Source organism: Prunus dulcis, chromosome 1 (genome assembly GCF_902201215.1).
Source record: "Prunus dulcis chromosome 1, ALMONDv2, whole genome shotgun sequence".
NCBI classification, from domain to species: Eukaryota; Viridiplantae; Streptophyta; class Magnoliopsida; order Rosales; family Rosaceae; genus Prunus; species Prunus dulcis.
In genome coordinates this window covers 11,892,516-11,899,170 of record NC_047650.1, presented here as the reverse complement: position 1 = coordinate 11,899,170, position 6,655 = coordinate 11,892,516, and positions in this window count along the sequence as shown.

The following is a 6,655-nucleotide window of genomic DNA, read 5'->3' as shown; positions in this document are numbered from 1 at the left end:
TTGGTTTAGTAACGTTCTTATTGTGATTGACAAGAAAATTCATCCGCCTTGACCTTGTTGGCCCAATCCTTTGCTTATAATTTAAGTATTTCATTTGAATAAAAAGAGCAGCAAAGTACTCATACTCATAGAGTCCAATTTCTAACTAAAAGCTCTTGGTATTTTGTTTAAATTGAAATGGATTAGTTTCCTCCAACACCTCATTCATTTTTATGTTTGTTCATCAAATCACATATTTAAGAAAAAACTTCACGAATTTCTTATGAGAAACTAAGACACGCCTTGCATGTAAATTATAAGAAGCCAATCACTAAAATGAGAATGAGAAAAGGAGCCATGCATTTCTTATGAGAGACTCATGCATTCCCTAAAACATTTGAAATTTGTTTGAATGAGTTCGGTCTCAAGGTTGAGGTTTGGGCTTTTAGAGCAACTCCACCCATTTGCCCTTAGCCATGGCAAGGGTAGAGCTAGGGCAGCCACTATTCACGTGAATAGTGGTTGCCCTTGCAAATAGTATTTTGTGTTTCCACCTATTGTCATCGCTAAGGGCAATTACTATTCATTTTTTTGTTTTTTCCTCCTATTTTTTAATGAAAATAATGAATTTGGGTAATATTTTCAGATAAGATTTCCGGGTTCCTACGTGTCAAGACTATTCATAATCAGATAAAATTTCCGGATAAGATTTTTGGATTCAAATTTCGGATGAATTTCAAAATTCAAATTTCAGATAAATTTTTGGGTTCAAATTTCGAATGAATTTCAAAATTCAAATTTCAGATAAATTTGGGTTCAAATTTCGGATGAATTTCAAAATTCAAATTTCATACAAATTAGGGTTCAAATTTCGGATGAATTTCAAATTTCAGATAAGATTTTCATCCAATAAAATCAAGCCACGTGGCATGTCTATCTTGCCAAAATTTTCTATAAAACCAGAGGCTCAGCTCATACCTCTCACACCACATTTTTCTATATTTTCATTTCTCAGAGTTTAGAATTCATACTTCATTCATTCTCAATGGAAGAATTTAGGAGATGCTTGGAGAGGCAAGAGCGAGAAACAAATGAGAGAAACCGTAGAGCAGATGAAATCAATGAGTTGCAGAGACAAGTCGATGAGCAAGTTCTCATAGCAGTGGCTTTGCAAGATGAAGAGAACCAAGGTCGCCGCCGTGGTTCACAAGTCGGCCGCCGCCGGAATGTGGAAAGACATAGGCATTCTCGGGGTAAGAATCTTTTGGAAGATTATTTTATCCCAACTTCTTTGTACTCTGATGTTGATTTTCGAAGGCGATTTAGAATGCAACCTCATTTGTTCAATAAAGTCATGCATGATATTTGCAATTATGATGCATACTTTGTTCAAAAGTGTGATGCTACTGGGGTTTTGGGGCTTCTTCCGGAGCAAAAGCTTACAGCTGTTATACGAATGTTGGCGTATGGAGCATCTGCTGATCAGGTGGATGAGATTGCCCGGATGGGGAAGTCCACTACGTTGGAGGCTTTGGTAAGATTTTGTCAAGCTGTTGAAACTCTGTACACTAGGGACTACCTGCGTAGACCTACTCCCAGGGACCTCCAACGGCTTCTACAAAAAGCCGAAGCTCGAGGATTCCCAGGAATGATTGGTAGCATCGACTGCATGCACTGGCAATGGAAGAATTGCCCAACTGCCTGGCAAGGTGATTATGGAAATAGAAAAGGCCAAAAAAGTATCATCCTTGAAGCCGTTGCTGGCTTCGACACATGGGTTTGGCATGCCTTCTTTGGAGTTGCAGGATCCCAAAATGACCTCAACGTGCTGGGTCAATCCCCGGTCTTCAACGATGTATTGAGAGGCCAGGGCCCCAATGTCACCTATCAAGTCAACAATACAGTGTACCAGACGGGGTATTATCTAGCTGACGGCATCTACCCGAGGTGGACCACTTTTGTCAAATCCATTCCAAATCCCCGATCCCAGAAGCAAAAATTATTTGCTACCTATCAAGAGGGATACAGGAAAGATGTCGAAAGGTGTTTTGGCATCCTTCAAGCTCGGTGGTTGATTATTCGAGGTGCGGCCCGTATGTTTGATGAGGAGATCCTCAAAAGCATTATGATGACTTGCATCATCCTCCATAATATGATTGTGGAGGATGAGTACGATTATGATGCTTTAGAGGTCTACGAACCGGATCCAATGAACACGGCCTTGACACGGATTTATGAAAGGCCCATGGGGCCAAGTGGAGAACCGTTTGAGCCGGAACCGTTGGTGAGGGATGGTCATTTGATGACCCGAATGATAGATCGATATACAGAGATGCAATCTTCGTATATTCATGAAATGCGTCAAGTTCACTTGATGGAGCATCTATGGGCGGTGAAAGGCAATGAAGATGAATGATGGAGCATAGATGCTTTGGTTATGTTTTATTTAGTTATGGTTAGGTTGTGTTGTATTTTTATTTATTATGGTTTGGTTGTGGTTGGTTATTATTATTGTGCCTTGTTTGTACTTTTTTTTATTTTTATTATGTTTTGTTTGAAGTATGGAATATGTTGAATAAAAAGGTAATTTATTGAATGCTTTGTTTATTAAATAACGAAATGTAATACAAGTCATTATGAATTACTACTACTAAAATAAAATACATGAATTACAACAACTTTAATAGAAAACATGAAAAATACAAATACATAAAAGGTATGCTAACTAATTTAATGGTTTCCATCATTTAACCAATCCGTGTTGCTAGGCCCATCATCCCGGAAAAGTCTTCTTCTCATAACATCCCTTCGTTCTAGCTTCCAAAATTGTTTTGTTTCAGGGGACATATGACTTGTATCCATCGCCATGGTTTCCCGATCCGTCTTGTCCATATCTTTTTTGTGCAAATACTCCCTTTCTCGTGCATACTCAGCTTGAAGGGCCAACTCGTTATCTTGGCGTTTTTGCTCCATTTCTATTCTTATGCCGTTTTGCCTTGCAATTTCCTCCAAAAATTGTGAATTATGATTGCTTGAATTACCCGCTTTCTTTGCCTTCGCGGCCTTTCGGCCAATGGGCCTCGGCTCCTTTTCGATGGGTGAGTCTTGACTCATAGGAGAATCAAGAGGTGAATCCGATGTCATTGAATCACGGAGTGGCGTCTCGTTTAACACAACCTCCGGACCCGTCGGAATAATTATGAAGCGTTTGCAATATTTCACCACCTCCCAACATTCATGATGGTTGAAACTTTTTTTGCCACCCCCGGTTGCACCGAACCACATTTGTGCTTGAATCATCTATTTAACAAAAAAATGGAAATGCAATAAATATTTAAAATATATTGGATATGCAAGTAACAAAAAAAATAATAATGGAAATGCAATTAACCTTACAAATAAATTAGAAGTGCAAGAAAATTAAGAAACAAGTGGAAATGCAAGAAATATTAACAACATATTGAAAATGCAAGAAATGAAAATGAACAAAATATTGAAAATGCAAGAAATATGAACAAAATATTTAAAATGCAAGAAATATTAACAAAATATTGATAATGCAAGAAATATTAACAAAATATATGAACAAAATATTTAAAATGCAAGAAATATTAACAAAATATTAATGCAAATATTAACAAAATATATATATTAGGAGATTAAACTTAATAAAACAAAAATTATAAAATACTTACCTCGTTAGTACGATTTTCCCCGCTTCTATAGTTGTCCATCAATTTTGCTAGGGCATTTCTCCATTTTCCCAACTCTTTATTGAGAATTTTCCACCTACTGGATAATGCCATCTCCGTACGAGTAGACCCCGGAATTTTTTCACAAAATTCGGCATGAATTTTTTTTCCACATATGAAAAAATTTCATCTCATTGCCGGACACGGGACAATGACAAATTTGGAGCCAAGCCTCACACAAGGAAACATCTTCCATGATGCTCCAAGCCCCTCCGGTTTCGATAGAAGAAGCCATGAAAATATGAAATCAAAATGCTAGATGAAAAAGAGGAAAATGTTGAGTAAAGAGTGAATAATAGTAGAAGTATAATGAAATGTATAAGGATTGGTGTTGAAAGTGAAGGGTATTGATAGGTATGTATAAAAAAAAATATATATCATAATTTTAAAAAATAATTTACGATTTTTTTCCATATTTTTATTGCCCAAAAAAGCCTTAGCCGTTGGATGGATTCGGAGAAGCTGATCAGAGGGCTAGGGAGGCGACACGTGGCAAAGTCTCGTTGGAGCTGGCTAAACAACATCAGGGTTGCCAAATCCACCCCAAATTTGATCACTACACCCAAAAACAATTATGAAAATTCCTTTTTTATAAAGAGTATGCAAAAATAATTCATCAAAGTATGTCTTCAGAAAAGAAACAAAAAAGGAAAATATTTTGGGAGATTCACTATTATACCCAATATGGGGGCCCAAATTATAAAATACCCTATATAAAATGGACTTTAGAAACACACCCAAAGCCCATTTACAACATAACAAAAAAGCTTTTAACTTTTTATAAATTACAAAACTGCCATCAATTTCTTAAAATAAGCCCAACCCCAAAATCTCATAAAAATACCCAAAGCACTCAATAGGGCATCAAAGTAATTTAATAATCAATATTAAATTCAATAAGGCTAGCTATCATTTTTTTGGTTTTTTTTGGGTTTGTTTATAGGAATTCAATTGTGTAGGGTTTATTTATAATATTAGTGCTAGAAATGGGTATATCACTAAATATCTCAAATATTTTCTATTTATAAATAAATATTTGTTAATTACGTCGAGATTTACGATTAAAAAAACAATTCTCCGCACAAGTATATCATGCATGGTGTAATGCTTGAAAATATGGATTTGACTAGGAATTATAATTTTGTAATATTATTATTTACATGTTCTTTGTTTTTTTTTTTAAATTTAAAAAAGGACATTTACATGTTCATATAAATGATAAAATTATTTGAGATGAACATAACAAGAAATAAAATTCTCCATGGAATATAAGTGGTGGCGGTCCCCAAATCGGACGGTCCTGGAAGTGGTGCCACTAAAGGAATAGTTGGATTCAAAAGTTTCTGCTCTGCGCTAATCGTGGTCCTGATGAGAAGGAAAGCGGACGCTCTTAGGACCCGCGTGGAGGACACGCTTGGCTAGCAGACGGCGCAACGCGGCCTCTCGGATGTGGGTCCCCTTTGACACTGTCACACTGTTACATCATGGAAAAAGCGCGTGGAATCATCACGTTTTCAATTTTAATTACTATTTTTTTCTCTACTTTCTAATCATATCCGGCTTCCCACGTACTCTCTCTAAAATGCACCTCTACTTTTTCAATTACTACATTTCTGCCATTTGTGTTTTTCTTTTTTCTTTTTAACTTTACATTCCTAACAACAACAGTATAACATAACATATATGTATAAGGGTTTTTTTTGAGGATTTTGATGAATTATTTTTGCATGTATATTAAACTGTGATTTGCAGGAAAGATGAATATCTCCCTACCGATAAGAAGGCAAGTAGTATCTTTTGTTATATCACAATTGTTTTTTTATTTTTTGGAAATAAAATTAGGAATCAGTATTATTTTTAGGGTTTAGAAATTCAACTATGAATTTTAACTTATGAATTTTTGTTTGGGTAAAGAAGAGAAATGAGTTGAAGTAAAGTTCTCAACCGTTTAAAACACGAACTTCCATGATTCCATCTCAATTCTTGTTTTTTTTTTTAAATCGATCAATTCAAATCATAATGTTTGATTCGTTTGAACTCCCACGATGCGGAATTTGATCAGTTTCTAATTTTGGCCTTCCACATTTACATGCAAGTTCTGATTTTCTTCATCGTATCTTGTTTGCTCCATTTTCATACCCTATTATATTAGTATTGCACTCATTATGTTTTCATGTTTCATCTTGCCCAAAGCCCTTTTATGATTAAAGCATAACAAGTGGTGTGTGCCACATCACATCACATCACAACATGCAACTACAAAAATGCACTAAAGATACATTAACAAAAGTAAAAGGGAAGAAAACAAGAAAAAGTTGGATATTATTGTGGCTTATTTTCAGGATAAGTTTTTACGTAGCACATTCACATTGATGAGATAAATATGAGTTTGGATATGATATATTAAGGAATTATAGGTCAATATAATTGTAGCTCTCTCTAAATTACATTTAGACATTTTGAGATAAAATGATCATTCTTTAATGGGTTTATAGACGTGATCATATTCGAATTAACCTATGTGATTAAATTTGAGACACTATCGAGACAAAGTTGTGCAGAGATGGACCCAGGATTTCAAAATGACGTGGGCTAAATTTACCTTATATACAAATCTATTGAAAATTCAACGGTACGATTAAATTTCATTGATAACAAAAAAATACATGGGAGACATAATCAGTCTTACCCATCAAATAACATTTATATAAGTTGCACCATTCAAGTCTTTACAGCATTAAAATCACTAATTATTGATTCATTATCTATATTACCAGTAAATTCTCTTTCAATATGAAGTAGCATACAATTTGCAAGAAACTCATCACCTATCTTATTACGAAGTCGATTTTTAATAAGTCTTAGAGCAAGTCTAGCAGCACAAATGGACTCGGGCTGGGGGGGTTTGGGGCAAAAAACGAAGT